Raw genomic sequence first — 20,584 nt, 5'->3', positions numbered from 1 at the left:
GTTGACGTGTTGTTAACTGCTGTTGATTAATTTTATATAGAATTATAAGTAACGGCGCTTCGGGCGAATATAATAAAATTACTTTTATGACAGAAGGAAAAGCACAAATTTGCGCAAAGTAATTCTAGCCTGGGTACCTAGGGCTGGGTTGCACCATCTTATTATGACTTTGACAAACCTCAAAAACCTGTCAAACTCCATACAAAAAACTCCGGTTATCGTTAGTAAAGGTCAAAGTAAGGTGCTGCAACTCAGCCTAAGAAAAAAAAGTTAATAGTTTAAATTTTTACATAATCAAAATCCTGGCAGATACTGATAAAAATACAGAGCATATAAAAAGTATCAAGAAATTAATTTTTACTAAATATGAAATCTATTTGTGGTGATCTGTAGGTATACCTCTTAAATATAAATGTTACCTACCGGTTTCTGTCAATAGAGGCATTAACTGAAAGTTGAATATTATTATTATTCAACAGCATATTTTTCAGTTGGTACATTAGACACTCCAAGTTATTAAGTAAAATTGAAGTAAAAATATAAGTATAAAACATAAGAATAAAATATAAAAAGGATCTATACCTATTGCGGATCTATACCTATATGAGCTATAATCTTACAATTTCAACTTATTTATTATGTAAAGTTAATACTTCACTATCATCCTTAAACAACGTTCATCTTAACCATAGTCTTAACCGCTGAAAATAGAAGCAATCTAACCAGATAGATTAATCCGTTCATTAAATTAACCCGCTATATAATGTCCCGGTGATGAACGACGCGGAACGTCCCATCGGGACGATGACGTTATCGGGGTATACGGTATGCTATTACCGCTTAGATAGAAAGATAACTACAAAGTTTAAGCTATAGTAAAGGCTAGTTAACAGCTACAAAAGATAGCCATTTTTTGACTAACTATGTGCTAACAATAGGCTTCAGAAGGTACTCAATTTATTGTCTCAAAAAGATAAATAACTTCAAAAATAAATAAAATCACAAGTTCCAAAAAAGTAGTTTGGAGGTGCTGGGATTTGAACCCAGGACTTTCAGCATGCGAAGCAGACACTCTACCACTGAGTTACACCCCCGGTGGCATCTAGTGACGAAATCAACCATCCTATTTGTAAATGCAATACGACCATTCACTTACTACGTAGGTACTGTGACGTCACCTGCGGACTTGATTTTAAGGACAACGAATGAATGGAGACAGTAATTTAAATACGTAACTTGTTCTTTAACTGTACTTACGATTGTAACATAGTCGTACATTCATAAGCGAATATGCAATAATGTTTTTGAACCATAAGAGGTAGCGGGTTTTATTATAAAACCCGCTACCTCTTATGGTTCTATATACAGGGTGTCCCAAAAACAATGGATAACCCTGTAACCATCGATAGGCCTCGCCATGATCTCCCTAACGTCCATTTTTGACCCCAGTAAAAATATCACCGTTTTCAAGATTTTTAAGTTTTTGTGCATTTTTAGAAAATTGCCACCTGCGATTACTTTTTCTCATGCCATTTCTACAAATGAGGATACTTTTCAATCTAGTTTTTTTCCTTACCACAAGGGATAGTTGGACTATCAAAAGAAAAGATCAAAGTTCAACAAACTAGTTTGAAAGTATGAACATTTTAAGAAATTGCAGAAGAGAAGGAAAAATTAATTCATTTTCTTGCACTTTTGATCAGCCATCGTGTAAAAAAAATGTAGGAAGACCATCGTGCCCATTACCTTAAAAACTTCCTTGGTTAATTGAGATTCTAAAAAGGTATCACAAGCCTATGTATTCTGTATTATTTTTCTCTTATGGCTACTTGAATAGCAACTAGTATGAAAACTGCAAAAAATTAAATGAGTTTTTCTCGTAATAGTTAAACTAGGACTGCATAGTCGCATTAAATACAAATGGATAATTTTTAGCGTAGGAATTTAAATAAAGTAACATTTTATCATCATCATCATCATCATTTCAGCCGTAGGACGTCCACTGCTGAACATAGGCCTGTACCCTAATGATTTTCATAATGACCGCTTGGTAGCGGCCTGCATACAGCACCTTCCTGCTTATCTTTATGAGGTCGTCGGTCCACTTTGTAGGTGGACGTCCTACGATGCGCTCTCCGGTACGTAGCCTCCACTTGAACCCTGCTGCCTCAGTTCTGCGAACTACTGTGCCTTGCCCTTTGCCACTTCAGCTTGCTGATCTGTCGGGCTATGTCAGCGACTTTAGTTCGTTTACAGGTCTCCTAATTTCTGATACGGTTTCCTAAAGAAACCCGATCATAGCCCCTTCCTTATCACGCTGTGCAAAAAATCCACGTTTCCGAGCCGTGTATCATCAGGGGCATCTGTCTATAGGCACATTATAAGATGTAAAACAAAAATTAAGTAATCACAAAAACGCAGAACGGACAGCCAATGGGGCAACAGGGTTCAAGTGGAGGCTACGTACCGGAAAGCGCATCGTAGGACGTCCACCTACAAAGTGGACCGACGACCTCATAAAGGTAAGCAGGAAGGTGCTGGATGCAGGCCGCTACCAAGCGGTCATTATGATAATCATTGGGGTACAGGCCTATGTTCAGCAGTGGACGTCCTATGGCTGAAATGATGATGATGATGATGATAAAATGTTGCTTTATTTAAATTCCTACGCTAAAAATTATCCATTTGTATTTAATGCGACTATGCAGTCCTAGTTTAACTATTACGAGAAAAACTCATTTTTGCAGTTTTCGTACTAGTTGCTATTCAAGTAGCCATAAGAGAAAAATAATACAGAATACATAGGCTTGTGATACCTTTTTAGAATCTCAATTAACCAAGAAAGTTTTTAAGGCAATGGGCACGATGGTCTTCCTACATTTTTTTTACACGATGGCTGATCAAAAGTGCAAGACAATGAATTAATTTTTCCTTCTCTTCTGCAATTTCTTAAAATGTTCATACTTTCAAACTAGTTTGTTGAACTTTGATCTTTTCTTTTGATAGCCCAACTGTCCCTTGTGATAAGGAAAAAATTTAGATTGAAAAGTATCCTCATTTGTAGAAATGGCATGAGAAAAAGTAATCGCAGGTGGCAATTTTCTAAAAATGCACAAAAACTTAAAAATCTTGAAAACGGTGATATTTTAACTGGGGTCAAAAATGGACGTTAGGGAGATCATGGCGAGGCCTATCGATGGTTACAGGGTTATCCATTGTTTTTGGGACACCCTGTATATGGTCTTTATGCATATAAAACTTTTATATGCATAAAAACATAATAAAATAACACAATAACGTCCTAAGGCTAAAATAATGATGATGGCGATAGCACATATTGCAACTTAATAAGATGCTATAGTGTATCTTGACCACAAGGTGGACCGCCGACATCATAAAGGTAGCAGGAAGGCGCTGGACGCAGGCTGCTACCAATCGATCAACATTGAAATCATTAGGGGAGGCCTATGTTCAGCAGTGGACGTCCTATGGCTGAAATGATGATGATGCCATCATACATTAACACACTTCACCCTTCAATACCGAAAGAAAGTCCTGTTGTCTCGACATTTTACCGGGCGATAAGCTATTTCAGCATCATCCCGCTGAAACGGAAAACGCTGCCGCTTGTGATTTGTGCTGCACACCGCTTAAGCGCTCACAATGATCGATCGGGCAGCGTCCAGGTTTTGTCCTGGCAAATTAAGAGGCACTTAAAGCGCTGTCAGCCCACAGATTAAGTTACAGCCTGCGCTTTTTGCCGCTGTAATTTCTTGCGCAAGCGCACTGACAGTGATCGATGGAGAAAATTTGATATCGGGACTTACTGGCCGATAAAGGTTATGTTTTTTATTCATAATTTGTCATGACGTTTTTATTTTTTTGGCTATAAATGGACCTCAATGTTAAATTCTAACCCAACGGAATAGCAAGCTAAAGTGACCATGGGTGGTCGATGTGGCAGAAAGGTTCTGGAGTGGAGGCCACGTACCTACCGGAAAGCGCAGCGTAGGAGGTCCACCCACAAAGTGGACCGACGCGACGACCTCATAAAGGTAGCGGGAGGGCGCTGGATGCAGGCCGCCACCAACCGACCATTGTGGAAATCATTGGGGGAGGCCTATGTTCAGCAATGGACGTCCTATGGCTGAAATGGTAATGATGATGATGATGAATGTTAGATTCTAACTAGAACGCTGCATAAAGTGATTTTTATGGAATGGAACTCTAGCTTAAGTTGAAATTGCTCTAAGCAATGATTTGGACTCTGGTATAAATTCATAAACTGTCATACCTACTACTAAACAAACGATTAAGTGTTCATTATAGGTCATTCTGCAGCTTAAAGTGCCACTTCTGATTTATGGAGTAAATGATTCGGTAAAGGTGAAATATCAAATAAATTAAGCTCCATAGATATTACTATCTAGTGTCTACAAATGGCAGAGTGTGAGTATTATTCATCATGTGAGTGTCAAAAAATGACATTTAATGTATGACATTTATTGTACAGCGCCCCAGCGGGAAACGATCAAAAACTAAAATTTTCATACATTTTTTTAAATGCGCTCACTAGTGAGCGCGTTTGATGTAAACTCACACTCAAGCTCACTCAGCCTACTGTTACCGTAAGTATCACAGTAGGTATACTCTAAAACTTGTAGCGTAAAAACGTTTGCAAAATCGTCGATTTACTAATTTTTATTTTGTCCTAACATAATGAAGAATGTTCACTAATTTTGTTTTTTAGCTTTCTATATTCTCTGTTAAGAGCGTTGTCACATTTTTCATGCAGAAATCGAGAATTTGGCAGATTTCGAAATGATTTTAGTCATATAATTTATTGTTATAGCTTCTTTTGACTTATATCATCGTAATTATCATACGTTTTTACGGAATGTCTATTGACAAAATCTCGTTCAAATTGGATTTTTGCCTACGAAAACAGCGAATTTCGAAAGCCCGATTTCCAGGTAACTCGCGAAGGCACAACTTTGAACTAATATTACAACAAATTTATTTCTAAGTAAGAAGATAGAATGTATTCATTAGAATAAGCATACCCTGAAGAAGAAAGTGTATTGAGAAAATTTTGATGTTTAATTCATTAAAATGCATTTTTATCATGTCTAAGATAGTCAAAATTCGAGAAAATTACTGCAAGAAAACAGGTCACATCTCATAATCTAAAAGTCATTTGGCAACATAAACTACTTTATACTTAAGAAGAAACATAGTACTATTATTGTGTGAAAAAGAAAAAATATCTATCTTCAATCTTCAAATGAAAAATTAATTTGAAAATACTATAAAATCGGGTGCATCAAATGGCATAAATCAGTCGTGCTTTGGCACTCGTAGACGCCGGGTCTATGTCAGTTGACTGCCCACTGACGTATATGCGTCACGCGTGATTTTTTCGTAAATTGTAGTATGATTGAGTACTTTTGATCCGCAAGTATTTTTAATTTATTTGTTTAGGTAAATCGGACTTGTAATTTCTTTCTTTTCAAACTTTTTATTATTTTACTTACAGAATATGGGTAGAATAGATAAAAGATATTATTATGGTATCTGTTTGGTCAGGAAAAAATAAATGACTAATAAAAATTTTAACAGGGTGTCAAAACATTAGTCTATGCTATTGTGTTTCTACCAACATAAAATATACTCTTCCTTACTAATAAAAGTTGAATAGCGTCTGTATGGTCACACAACGCTTCGTCATGTTTTTCCGAAAGTTCAATTACTGACGACTGAATGAAAGAAATTGGTGCGTAACTATTCATCTGATATTAAACGTTTAGTAATAAAGGGGTAGGTCAGGTAAATGGCAAATCCACCAGCGGTCGCTCAATGACACTTAGACAAATAGTTTTATAAAACGTCAACTAAGTTGGTTAGGTATTTGCATTGTAGATACTTATACAAATGAACGTATAAAATGAGTTTATTTTTAAAAGTATAGGTACAGGGTGGAAACGATAAGTGATTTCACTTGATTTTTAATTATACAAGATATCGAGAAACTGTTTACTGTTCCTGTAAGTGCTTCATGAGCAATAATGACTAAAACAATAACAATAAATAGGTCAAAGAATAAACTGGATCTATGCGAAAATTCAATGTTTCCGAATTTCATACTAAATGTATGCCGCCAGCCATACATACCATATTAGAAGTGTTAATTTTTTGAATTTAAATTTTTAATTGAGTAATATACATATAATCAAACAACAAACTCGTAAATTGCATTCTTATTTAAATTATTTACGGAAAACATGATTTTAGGTTTAACTTGCTACAATATCATCAAGAGATACTAATTAATAAATACTAAATAAACAGATAAAGGGGACGGCATTAAGGCACTCAGAATTCTCAGAAACTATTGATTTCGTGTTTGTTTGTAACTGTATTAAATGTTGTCTGTCTGTCTGTCTGTCTGTCTGTCTGTCTGTCTGTCTGTATGTTCCTTATAGAAACAAAAACTACTAGACGGATTTTAACGAAACTTGGCACAATTATTCTTCATACTCCTGGGCAGGTTATAGGATACTTAGGAATTCCCACGGGAACAGGAATTAGCGGGAAAATCCTTTTGTATGAAAAATCTAAACCGCTTAAGTAAGACGCTTGAAATTTGGCATGTAGGTACCTTAGTAAACTTAAAGCTTAGTTACAACAGGATAGTGCAAAATTCCCACGGGAACGGTATTAGCGGGGAAATCCTTTTGTATGAAAAATCTAAACCGCTTAAGTTAGACGTTTGAAATTTGATATGTAGGTACCTTAGTAAACTTAAAGCTTAGTTGCAACAAAAAATTCCCGAAATTCCAACGGGAACGGGAATTAACGGGAAAATCCTTTTGTATGAAAAATCTAAACCGCTTAAGTTAGACGCTTGAAATTTGGCATGCAGGTACCTTAGTAAACTTAAAGCTTAGTTGCAACAGGATATTGCGAAATTCTCACGGGAACGGGAGTTAGCGGGAAAAAACATTTGTATGAAAATATCAAAACCGCGTAAGATAGATGAAGGGGGTAAAACGGGATCCACGCGTACGAAGTCGCGGGCGGCCGCTAGTATGTATAATAAGTTTGTATTTACAAAAAAAATGTATTTATTAAGTATGTTTATATCCGTTTTCTAGTGAGCGGACACTGTGAATGTACGTCACGCGGGGTCACGTGACCGTCGGCGGGACTCAATATTTAAGCGAACTTTGAATGCCTATAAAATCATAACTACTGGGTATTTTTGAATGAAATAAAAAATAATGTATTTGTAAATGTAAAAGCCTAACTGTAACATAGGTTTCAAGTGATTTTGCATACCTAGTAACATTCTCAATGTAATGAAAGTGTTACGGTCCATTTACTTTATAAAATTATCCAAATATTATTACAATCAGGGCCAAACGGTTCTTTTAACTTCATTAAAATGTCCAAACGGTAGGTAAGGTATATCATTACAATCAGGGCCCAGCGGGTCTATTTTAAAGCGCAACAATTCCGTGTTGTCACGGCGAGCTATCAAATAATAACATCATTAGTGGCAGAGTAAATTACCTCCGCCGATCTTAATAATCTCGTAATTAAATCGTTCAATTACCGCCATGGATACACCGCGGATCGTGTTACATTACATTATTGTATGGGTCCGGCTGGGAGGTTTGCTCTTTTATGGTGGCCTACTAATATGAGTATTAGAAGGTTGAAACTATATTTATACGTGCAATGATGCTAAATGGAATAGGCACTTGCTTGTGACAACGCGGCAACGTGTGAAATGTGACTTTCTTAATCTTATCTTATTTTTCCCTTAGAATTCCAGGATTTATTTTGCTACCTCCATGGTTACATTTCTAGGAAAAAATCTCAGTGTATTTGGGAAAAATTATGACAATTTCCTATTTCATATTTTTGTCCACCTGTATTTTAAACCTTACAACCTTGTTTAAAGAAAAAATAGAACATTTAAAAGCTGAAAGACATCATTTCATTAAATAACGAAATGATAACTAAACAACATCATCAATATGCAAAATAGCATGACCATTACCTTTTTTTTTTTTTTTTTTTTTTTATCCACATAAACTGTATGTTTGAAGTTAGTGCATGTAGCTATCAAGGATGGTGCTAAACCTGCTGTTTTAATGGCGGCAATTTGACGGGCACCATCATACAGGTTACACATACTTTGGCCCGTATTACAGCACCTTGATATAAAAGTTACTTGGCTACTTCGTGACGGGGAGGTATACACAAAGGATAGATGGTATACCCGTTATCTGGAAATGTAAAGGCAAGAAGTTTGTATTGTGTTTATACGCATTCAACCTCTTTGGCGGCTTAGTTAAAAATAAAACATTTGACATCTGTCAGAGAAATCCAACTGGCCAGTTTGTGAACTTCAATTGTATTTGATTTCGAAAATTCAGCTTGAGACTTCTTGGCGAGAAAGTGAAGCAAAATGTTTTCAATTGCTTAGAAACTTTATGGACTTTTTAAAGTAATCAGAATACCTAATACGAGTAAATGACAAGTAGTTTATTAATACGGGCCCTGATCTCGAACCATAAGAATCCACTGTAAACGATTACTTCTTGTAAATTAATGCAGTTAACTTTAGCATCACTCCGCTAAGTGTGCATGGACACTTAATACTCTATGGTGAGATTAAATTCTATTAACCTAAATTTGGTTTAGAAATATGAGCAATAACTTATAGATATAATGGATCGCCTTTGTTAAATAACAGAAGCCTACGTTTATTATGTAGGTACCTACTTGTACATATTGCATTTTGCTCGTGCTAAATAGTTATAGAAAGTTGTTCAATCATCACTAGCATATGTGTGTAATTTCTAATTAGCAGTATCCCAAGCCACAACATTATCTGATGGCGTAGTCCGATACGCAAACTAGCAGGTCAGCAAAATATCTTGTTATAAGACTTTTTAGCTGTCATTTGTGTTCGATTTTATTTCAACCCAGCCGTCAGCTAAGCTGTAACTGTAACCAAAGTAGACCAGCGGTTGATGGATCGAACTACTGACCCACGAACATTGCCTTAGCTAGGGTTCTTTTTCATCGGGGCCTGGCCCCTGACATACCATGCCATCATGGGGCCGTGCCGCATCGGCCACACCGCTATATACGCCCATGGCCACGAATCGGCAGTCAGATCCCGACACCGTTTGGGCGATTTTCACCTCCACTTTAGGCGGGTTTTAGAATCACGCTGACCGCTCGCTGATCGTCGGCGCTGACAGATCAATATGTATGTAATTGAAGGAAACGTTCTTGAGTGACGCTGATCGCTCGGCGCCGACGCTTCATGCATTTTGGCTGTCAGCGCCGACGGTCAGCGTGCGTCAGCGCGATACTAAAACCAGCCTTACACACATTCCATTAAGAGTTGCATTCGTAAATGATTGCAATTGTAAGCAGAGCTTCATTAGAAGCTCCCATTGAAGACCGATGTGAATAATAGGTCAGGGAACATACCCATTATGTTTATCTGCAATCTTCCTTCACTTCATAACTCGCAAGCAAGCAGCGTACTAAATAAAATTGAAGCGTGAATGGTACAATTGAATAACTTGGCAACAATGGTTATTGTGGTGGACGGATATGTGTTTATGTCTGCTTGTGACGGAGTTACGGTAGAAGTGCTGAAGAACGCACGGTGGTTTCTACGGGTTTGCTTGTTGGATAGAATTTATGCACACATTCAACTTATTCTCTCGTGTACGTAACAAGTGACATCACCAGGTTAGATTCAGGTTTGAAGAGCCGCTGTAATAGCCTCGGATGGCTCTTAATTATTTAGACACTTCTTAGCTGAAGAAGCTTTCTATTAACATCCATTCAATTTTTAAACACCTTACATACGTTCTTAAGTTGGAGGCCAAGTATGAGGTAAAAATCCCGTTTTTTTATTTAATAGGACAACCAACAAGACACACTAGAAGACAATCAATATTTACAACGTATTTAAACTTAATCTAAGTGCTGCCTTAATTATAGGTTGCCACGTTTAATTATATCTAATCATGTTCCACAAGTGTCCTTCAAGGAACAATGTTTGGTCCTACTTTCCAACTCTATTTTATGAATGTTATCAAATCTTATGCTTTGAAATAAAGTAACAGCTGAAAATACTCTAACCGATTAAAATTATCCGGCACACACATAGAAGTCCATAATTTAAGCCACAAACACACCATATTCATAATATTAGTAGATATCTCGCACGCCCACATAACTCGCGAAGATCAAAGATAGGTTTTCTTTACAGCCGCCTGAACACAATTAAACAATACTATTAGGGTACAATGCGCGGCCGCAGCTCCCTAATACGGGGTATTCCACTCGCGTCGACATCGCGGCGGCCATTTTAAGAAATTTGAGATATTAAGCCCATATTAAATTTCAACTTGTCGCCCTATTATTTAGAGGCGGTAAAGGATAGTTAGATTTTATTAATAGTGTGATTGTGTTTACCGATTATATCTTGGTAATTCTCTTATCTACTGAAATGCAGCTTAATTATTGCTGACAGTACAAAGTTGCCGGTGTATTACAAAGTAATGTAATCAAGTAGTTAACACTCTAATAGCTATTGAGCACAACTTCTATAATAATAACTGTTTAGGTCAGAAAAACTAATTAATTTTCAATTTAATCTTATCTAGATTATTAGATTACCTATTTCTTTGAAATCAATAGTTGAGCTGAAAAAATGGACTTCATAGGTTCATATTGCTGTACAAAAGGGGAAACGAGTTTTAGCAGCTCTTTAGAGCTCTTTTAAGCAAGTCAATGTTCAAAATCATATCGAAAACAATATTTTTAACTGCCGACTTCTCCTGCTTAAAATAGTGGACATATTTAAATTCTACCATATTGTCCCTAAACGTGAATCTAGTTCACGCAATCCCTTATTTTAACAGTAGAGTAAATTTCAAATCCGCCAATTTTCTTCCATTCCCACTCCATTACTCTAAAATTTTCCCAACTGACCACACGACTCCCATTGTGTTATACCGAGATTGGTCCAAATTGCCCATTGTAGACCCATGTGGGCTCTGGGCTTGTAATTGGATAGTTTACGCTGAGCCCTTTATGGATATTTGTAATGAGTATTCGTAGAGTATGGTAAACTACAATTAATTGACGTGCGTAAGTGACGAAGTGCAAAGAGATGGGCAGCAAATTCGATTGTTGGAAATCGAGTGGTCTCTTTGAAGTTCTCTTGGAACTCTTTGCCTATTTACTTTGGTGTGAACTCATGTTTATCTTAGCACATTTAACATCCCATTAGGTACTATTTATTGCTAATTGCACAGCGTAAAGTGCCACACATTGTTTATCTTGATTAGCTGTAATTAGTAAATACTGAAAAGGTATGGCGTGCAAACCTACCTATAAAAGCTTTTTCACAGCCAATACTTTGGCGTGTAACTGTTTTCGTGAGACCAGTTAAGATAATTTAAAGTCAAATAATCCGCAAGTTTTCACCTACTTTTCCCATTGTATCTCAAACTGTCAACATCAACTGCCTATTATTTTCCTAACACAGACCTCTCACATTGGAATTTCTAATCGATTTATTCAATCAGTTCCCGATCGATTGATTTCGCCGTCCCTAGCGATAGCCTAGTGCCGTCAAGGTGTGAAGTTCGGTTTCCGGTGACAGCAGCCACAAAAGGCAGTTCAACGACAATGCAATGACTTCAAATGTAAATTAAAATGTAGCGCCATATACAGGAAGGAATTTTCGCTCAATTATAATCTGTTTTAAAACACTGTATTAGAGCACAGAATAAATAACCATTAGAGTTAACATCTTATTATTTTTGAACTTTTTAATTTCTGATAAGGATTGGAATTTCATTATCTCAGCTCTAAAATTAATCAAGTATTGGAAATACTACAGACTCCATTAGATATCGATAAACCTAATATAAAAGTCAGCTGGTAGGTAAATACAGTAAATATTTTAAGTAATTTAAGAGGTAAATTCCCTTGCCCCTAGGGTTTTAGCATTAAAATAACCCTTTCCTACTTATCAAGTATTTTAATTTAAACACTTTTAAATTAATTCCCCTGGAATTCTCCTAAGAAAAACAAAGCACGTACGGACTGATGCCGTCGGCAAAACGCTATTGAAATAATTGATAGCTGGACATCTGGGCAACATCACTTGATTCTAATTCATGGTCGTGCTATGATTAAGCGCCTGCGCACTAGGGTTGTGCTTTGAGGATATGTCGATATCGACAACTATGAAATGGTCAGCTTTGTGATAATAACAATGGCGACAGGCAATATTTAAGGGAATAAAAGACTTCAAAAAAGCTATCGCAGGTTTAGAATAAAAATGTAATAATAAGACATGTTAACAACTGCATGTTTTATTTTGAGTCTTTTAGATTTTCGTATGTCATGTATCATTAGCTCAATTTTATTCAATACTAGCTGTCCCGGCGAACTTTGTTCCGCCTTAATGGCAATAAATAAAGCAGACTTTTTTTTTAAATTTCGAACGACATTAAAAGTATCCTATGTCCTTCTCCTGGCTCTAAACTACCTCCCTGACAATTTTCAGCTAAATCGGTTCAGCCCTTCTTGAGTTATAAGTGGAGTAACTAACACGACTTTCTTTTATATATATAGATTTATTCTGTTAACGTGCACCACACATTACTTGTAATTTAATTAAGAAAACAATGGAACCATGCACTGATTAAAAAAATTTTTTTTCTAATGCAAAAACATGTCAATTCTTTTTTGGAGAGATTTCGAAAATAGCTTAAGTAGGTATGTTTTATAAAACACCACCAGATTTCGAAAATAACTTAAGTAGGTATGTTTTATAAAACATACCTACTTAAGTTATTTTCGAAATCTGGTGGTGCTATAGCACCACTATCATTAAATCAAAACACATCGATACCTCCATGCCCTACATCGACGTATCAAAAGTATCGATCATCCCTACCGCGAATAAATACCGGACCGAGTCATAAATTGTTGGGGAACCTCGTAAACAAGCTTCGAAGCATTCATATTGTGTTTATGAGTGCGCGGTGTGACACAGTTTCATATTTAGCGGTATATTTAAAGCCTGCGCGGGAGTTAGGACCTTGTCGCTACAATAAAGTGCGCTCATCGGGCAAGTTGTAGAGCGACCACCCAGCATTTTACAAAGGTGCTGTTTTTTAAATGAGTTTATGTTATTGTGAGGATTTTAATCACGAATTAATAATTAAAGTCGTAAGCTCTTTTCTCTCTCTCTTATTCTTCTTCTTCCTCGGTCCCTCACTGATGAGGGTCGCGACCACATATAATGTTCCTCCACAGAATGCGGTTATACGAGTAAGCTGTGTAGACCGCTTCTCTCTCTTAACTGGTGAAAAATTGCCACTACGGCACTTTGAACTGGAGGGAAGTTATACCTTAACTTCGAGTTGAGATGGTGGGAACGAGAGGTGGGAAATCTCCCGTTAGTAAATGACGATTCAAGGAGACTGATATGACAGGTCTGCATCTACATAAAGCAAAGTGGTGTATGACAAGATCTATATACCCATAAAGGGCATAATAAATAAATAAAAAATGAATTTATTGCCTTCGAACCATTAAACATAATACTCGTATGTACAATAATAAAAAACCTTTGTCACCGGCACTGTCCTTTCCAATATTCGCTGCAACGAATCCTACAAAATAACAATGCTTTTATGTAGTCGCCTACACCCATTATAGACTGAGTTTTCTTAAAGTGTCAGAGTTTTGTTTTTTTGAAATATGTTATGGTCTACATAATGCTATACAAGCATTAAAAAAATGATCCGACCTGTAATCTAGAAAAAAAATGCTGGTACCATACGGTACCGCTAGCCTCTTACCGTGTCAGTCGATTAAAACATAACTTTATCATGGACTTTATAAAAATAGGGTAAATTGTATATTTTATTATTATTATAATATGTATTAATATACAAGCAAATAACAGGAGTAACAAATATTCATTTTTATCTTTGAATATTCAAAAATTTGGAATGGAGCTTGGCATTGCACGCTGCACATAGCCCCACGTTACATTTTCTATACTCTAATATTGTTCGAGAGTTGCAATTACCTTGAGTTCGTTCTATAAATATATGCTTCGTCTTGGGACCTTCATCGTCCTCCAAAACTGCCAAAGTTTCGTGTAAGTTACATCTAAAGTAAATAAAAACCCATGGTTTTGTAAAGTGTAGGAAACTATTTTACTTTATCTTCCTGTATACGAGGGGCGGCTGAAAAGTTTTGAGCCTAAGTATCTTCAAGTGTTATTATTGACTCGCGCTAAATTTAATTAATTTGCCAATAACCTCCTTAGTATATGTACAAAGTTTCATTTCATTAGCGTCATCACGCTTTTAGTAATTAATCCGTAAACATCATCATGTCTCAGTCATCCGCGCAATGTACGAAATTCAAGTACACAGTTGTCATAAAATTCCTCAAAAAGAGGAACCAAACGCTGACGGTAACACTTGATGAGATGTTTACAGTTTATGAGGAGTCTGGGCCTTCATTTGCCATCATGAAAAATTGGATCCGATAGTTCAAGCATGGCAGGGAGTCGCTAAAAGATGACCGCAAGTCAGGGCGGCCAGATTTCGCCATTGACGAATAAAATCATGAAAATTTAATGAATCTTCCTTTAGAGATCAGCGAATTAAGCTGTGACAGATAGCTGAAGCCATAGGCATTAGCAAGGAACGTATTGGCGATATTTTTCATACTAATTTGCACATGAAATAGGTGAGCGCGCGATGAGTGCCAAAAATGCTCACGCCGCTCAACAACCAGCGTCGAGTCACTACTTTGCAGGAGTTTTAGGACATCTTTGGCCATAGTCCTAACAATTTTTTTTCTCACATTGTCACTATTGATAAGTAATAGATCCGGCAGTACGATGTTGAGTCAAAATAAGAGTCAAAGCAATGGATTTAAAAGGGAAAACGCCGCCGCGGAAATTCAAAGTGGAGCGATCGACACCCAAGCTCATAGCCACTATTTTTGGGATTGTGGAGGAATTTTATTAATTGACTACGTATTGAAAAAAAACTACAATAAACGGAGATTATTATGCTGTACTGTTGATAAGAGTGCGTCAAGTGGTTGTTGAAATATTGAGAGGCAAACTGGCGAAAGGAAATCTGTTATTGCAAGACAAATCGCCCGCGCACATCGCGCATGTTGCATGGCTTGCCCCGGGTAAAACTGGATTTCAAGAAATTAATCACCCACCACACAGTTTAGTCCGAATCCCTGGCTATTTTGTCTAATTCTCAAATTGGAAAAAAGACCTTCAGGAACGAAGATTTTTGAGTGACAAAGAAATGAAGGCGGCGTTAAAGGCTCATTTCGAAGGCAAAGATTGCGAATTTTTTTTCAGTGGGTTAAAAGCTCTTTTACACAAATGTAAGAAGTCCGTTGTAGTAGAGGGAGATTAAATAGGAAAATATATTTTTTATACTTTTCTATCGGCATTTTTAATACCCTAGGCTCAAAACTTTTCAGCCGCCCCTCGTACCTTATATACCATTGAATATATCACATACTTCCCAATAAATACAGTAAAAACTAAAAATCATAAAATAATTAAAAAGACACCGTAAGCGGCTAGCGGTACCGTACGGTACCAGTAATTTTGACATACAATATTTCCCATTATTATTACCTATCGACGTAATTTTACACCATTTCACAATAAGAGCACTTATGGAGAATACAAGATTGTAACAAAATCAGTATTTCACTATCTCACAAAAAAAATATGATCACTTACTTGAATGGCGCGTCAATTTTTAAGAGAAAATTTTGATGCACTCACTTCAATCATCAATTACACACAACTGAAAAGAATAACTGTCAATTTTTATTCCTAGAAGCATAGACCATATCTATTGGCTACGACTTGCATCAATCAGAGCACTGCATCTTTTCACGTGTTAATGTATAGAGCCAAATTAAAACACACAAAAAAGTGGTACCATATGGGACCGCTAGTCTATAATGGGTTAACGAAGTACGGGTACCTGTTGCAAGGGAAAGGAGTGTAATATAATTAGGTTTAATTACCCCGTCAGCCTGCCAAATGAGGTTCTTCCATTAGCTGCTGATTTGTGGGATTGCCACACGGATCTAAATACTACGATGAGACTTCTTTTTACCCGACTACGGCAAAGCAAAAGGAGGGTTATGATTTTGACAGGCTATGTATGTATGTATGTATGTATGTTCATGTGTTCCCTCGTAACTTTTATTACCCGACTACGGCAAAGCAAAAGGAGGGTTATGATTTTGACAGGCTATGTATGTATGTATGTATGTATGTTCATGTGTTCCCTCGTAACTTTTAAACTACTTATCAGAATTCGACAAATGACATATCATTAGAAGCATCTTAATTGTCCGCTGGTTATAGGCTATATGGGGTTTCACAAAATCGAATGTGGCGCCCTCTAGCGGACAAAACATACAGAGTAAAAAAATAAAGTTAAGATAAATATGCCGTGTTTGGTATCATTTGAAAGCGCTTTACTTGTACATTTCGAATATATATATATTACTAGCATTTGCTTGTGACTTTACCTGTATTCATGGGCTGATTGCATATAATTCACATCTTTTCGTTCATTGCTTCTTTACTACTTATTACTTCATCAGTTTAACTTAATTGTTAATATTATGCGCCACAAATACACTTTAACACCAAAATAGTACAAATAATAAAAAGTAAAAAAACTAAAACCCAACTACGACAAAAAACGACGCTGTAAAAGTATAAAACAAGATTTTCAGAATACTGAACTGAACAAAGTTGCCAATGTAGTTGCATAGTAATTTTCATGTTTGGAAAGGCGTAGTCACACGTTACATATACCTACCTACCGTAGCACTTTGACAACGTGTGACTGCGGTTTTCCAAACATGAAAATTACTATGCAACTACATTGGCAACTTTGTTCAGTTCAGTATTCTGAAAATCTTGTTTTATACTTTTACAGCGTCGTTTTCTGTCGTAGTTGGGTTTTAGTTTTTTTACTTTTTATTATTAACAAAAATCGAACACAAAAGTGCTCCATAAATAAGTTACTTAGTAGATTTCATTTCTGTAAAGTCGCGTAAGTACACCTAGTATATCTATTCTCTAATATGTATGTTGGGAGCAAAGACAAAAAGAATCGAAGTCCTATGTTGTTTTTTATCCACAACTAGGAAGCTCTTGGCCTGCATACGGGATAATACAATTACAGTAACGTCATACAAGATAGTACTATTATAGTCTATCCAATATAGCTTGATTAGAATGACGGCTGTCAAACGAATGTGACTAGTGATGGGTATGTTTCGTACGGTTCACATAGATGTATCGATAAGTTTTCGAAAAAATGATATGAAAAAATGCACCCAATTTTTCTTCATATATCTTTATTCATAAAAATGACAATTATGATTTAAATTTAAAGACAGTAAAATTTAAAATTCATGTCAAGGGTGTACAACCTAAGTCGTAGTCATTATCATCAGTGTTCTTCAGTGGTTTTTTCCTCTCGCTAGAGGGCGGTGGGCATCTCTTCTAGAGCAACGGTGCTATGAATACCCAAAAAATTACCGGTGATTGATTTCCGATGTTTGATTATTTAAGAATGAAATGTTTTTTGGTTTTTAATAGTGAACATTTAGAAAAACGCATAACTTGACTTAAATATGTTAAAAAATGAGTTAGAAAAAAAAGGACATCATCCATTTTGGTCCAAAATCAAAAGTGCCGGCCAAAAAATAAAAGTGCTGTATTCTGATAGAATACGTCCGCCTTAGCATTTATTACTATGGCACCAAAGCTGTAGCACCACTGTGCATCGTAGTATTTGAGTACTAAAAATATATGAAACGACTGACTTTGATCTCAAATACTACGACGCACAGTGGTGCTACAGCTTCGGTGTCATAGTAACAAATGCTAAGGCGGACGTATTCTGTCAGAATACAGCACTTTTTTTTATTGGCCGACACTTTTGATTTTGAACAAAAAATTTATGAATAGTCGATGACTTTTAGATCTCAAATACTCGACGCACAGTGGAGCTACGGCTTTGGTGCCATAGTAACAAATGCTAAGGCAGACGTATTCTGTCAGAATACAGCACTTTTTTTTGTTGGCCGGCACTTTTGAGTTTGGACCAAAAATATATGAAACGTGGATGATGTCCTTTGTTAAATATGTTAAAAAAATAGTTTTAATTTAATATGACATTTGTCGATATGTCCCAACACTAACATTTTTGTAACTCGAGATAACCTTGTAGAGACGTCGTTAATACTCTAGCTTGATTTTTATAATTTCGAATTACTACTTATTGGTGTAATTTAACGCTGCATTTACACGAAATTATCATTTTTATTGGAAGCACTGTCGTCGAAAATATTGTTTGTAGGTCAGACGTGAATTATTTCTTGTCCGTCAATATTTTGCTCTCATTGATCGCTACTACAAAGTTATGTCGTTACTTTTGATGCCAGCTGTCATTCTAATCAAGCTATATTGGATAGACTATAGGAGAGAGTGACAATCGAGACGTCAAATTATTTACTTTGGAAATAAATTATGTAACACCTTTAATGCACTAAGTATATCTTTGTAAAGTGTAAAGTAAATATCTAAACTCACGGTTTAAGGTGCTTCGTTTATGTTCTGCACTTGACCGGTAACTATCAACTGGTTCGTTAAGATAAACTGAAATACTTAAATAAAACTACATTTTAACTAATACGTGAAAGTAATGTGCCCTTATGGCGTAGATCTTCATAAAGGCAATGGCTTTATACAATGGCTCTATAAATGATTTACTTAGTTTAGGTGGTTAATGAATATTTATTTATTTAAAACAAATCACAAATGCACAAAATCACAGTACGAACATGCCGAACTTAATGCCATTCGACATTCTCCTCCAGTTAACCTATGACCAAGGAAATAATCTTTATTGTTTATTGCTACGACTTTCACTCACAAAAAAAATATGTCAACAAATAATCTCTAGAAGCTCTCAAGACGTGTTTCTAATACTTCTAGCTCCATCTCTACAATCAGAAAAATAAAGATTAGTTGCAAAACACTGAATAATTCCCAATGCAACTGTCTGTACCACAACTCTCGTATTGTGAAATCTCATCCTTCTTATGCATTTTGTCCTCAGATGACATCTCTGGCGTGAAGCCCGTCCATTGCCTAGTTATCGGCACTTCGTTAGCCCAACACATTCTATTTAAACCTCGTCTTACCCATAAAGGCGGTATTCCCTTCCACGACTCCACACTTTACGCAAGACTTCCCCCTAGGCGTCCTAAAAATCTATCGAGCCAATTTAGCCTTTAATATTCCTCGGAGGCTTCAATTGTTTGACATGTCCAATAGTCATTGTGGTCTAATATCGTATGCATCACCGCTCGACGCACCAAGCTTTTGATACTGCTGTTGTTCAGTACGAGTAAGGGATATTAGGCTTTATGGGTTCGTGGATAAGAATGCAAAGTGGTTCAAGTTGGGAAATGTTGTGATTATTAAATATGCCACCCAGAAATGGATGGCGTTTGATAAAGAAACTCAGTAATGGCGGGGTATTGTTGAGGGCACGTTCTGAAATAGTGAGTTTGTTGTATTTATAAGTTACTAAGCGCATTTCTGTCTGTTTTGAACGACACCGGACAATGGGACGACTGTTTATTGGACGCTTTGTTGGATATGGGACTAAAGATGGTGCACACGTTGAGTTATGGTCAATTTTGTAACATGAACGCGGTAACTTCTTCCTTATAGGAAATAACATAAATCGGGCAATTGAGTTCAAAGCGGGTTAATGAGAAACAGACCATGCATGTAAGGTACACAATGCGTACCTATTAAGATAAAATAATATACGAGTACGGTATAGAATTGGTCGCTTTCTAACCAGAAAGGTCTGGGGTTCGATTCCCAGCCAATATGCCAGTTGAGTTAGCGCTGAAAGCTCATTCAGTCAGTTTATTTTCTCATTGAGATAATTTAATGTAATAATCAAAATAAAATAAATAAATATTGACATAGGTACTACGATGTGTGCGATTTTGTATGCGAAATACAACTCGCAAGTACAGTATTATAATATTAATAATATAGTTTTGTTTCACATACTCGTAGTAAGTATTAGAGATTATTGATATTATTATTTTATTGCTGTAGTCGTACTTACCTACCGCACTCATATATTTAAAATTTTCATTACAGGTTACTGGTTTTATGCACCTATTTACATAATAGGTGTATGTGTTATGTGTTTACTGCTTGTTTACTTAGGGTAACACACTAAATAAGTTATTATATTAGCAATAAAAGTAAGTATTTACATTTTATATCAGCGCTTAGCATAAATGTAATGTAGTAATCTAACCTCCTTGCATTTGCATCATATTAAAGTATCGCATCAGAATAATTGTACTATGTTTGTCGCATTAGCACCTATAGCACGAATAT

General features: G+C 36.2%; 1 non-coding gene across 1 annotated transcript; it reads right to left on the bottom strand.

Annotated features, from left to right (window-relative positions):
• Window positions 1-1,022: 1,022 nt before the first annotated feature.
• TRNAA-CGC (transfer RNA alanine (anticodon CGC)) lies at window positions 1,023-1,094 on the bottom strand. The gene has a single exon. It is a non-coding gene; the product is annotated as a tRNA-Ala (tRNA).
• Between the last annotated feature and the right edge of the window lie 19,490 nt (window positions 1,095-20,584).

The sequence above is a fragment of the Ostrinia furnacalis genome, unplaced genomic scaffold (assembly GCF_004193835.3).
Source record: "Ostrinia furnacalis isolate ACB-3 unplaced genomic scaffold, ASM419383v2 OfSCF0396, whole genome shotgun sequence".
Taxonomy (NCBI): Eukaryota; Metazoa; Arthropoda; class Insecta; order Lepidoptera; family Crambidae; genus Ostrinia; species Ostrinia furnacalis.
Note: the sequence above shows the minus strand (reverse complement) of the source record. Positions and strands in the feature narration are given on the sequence as shown.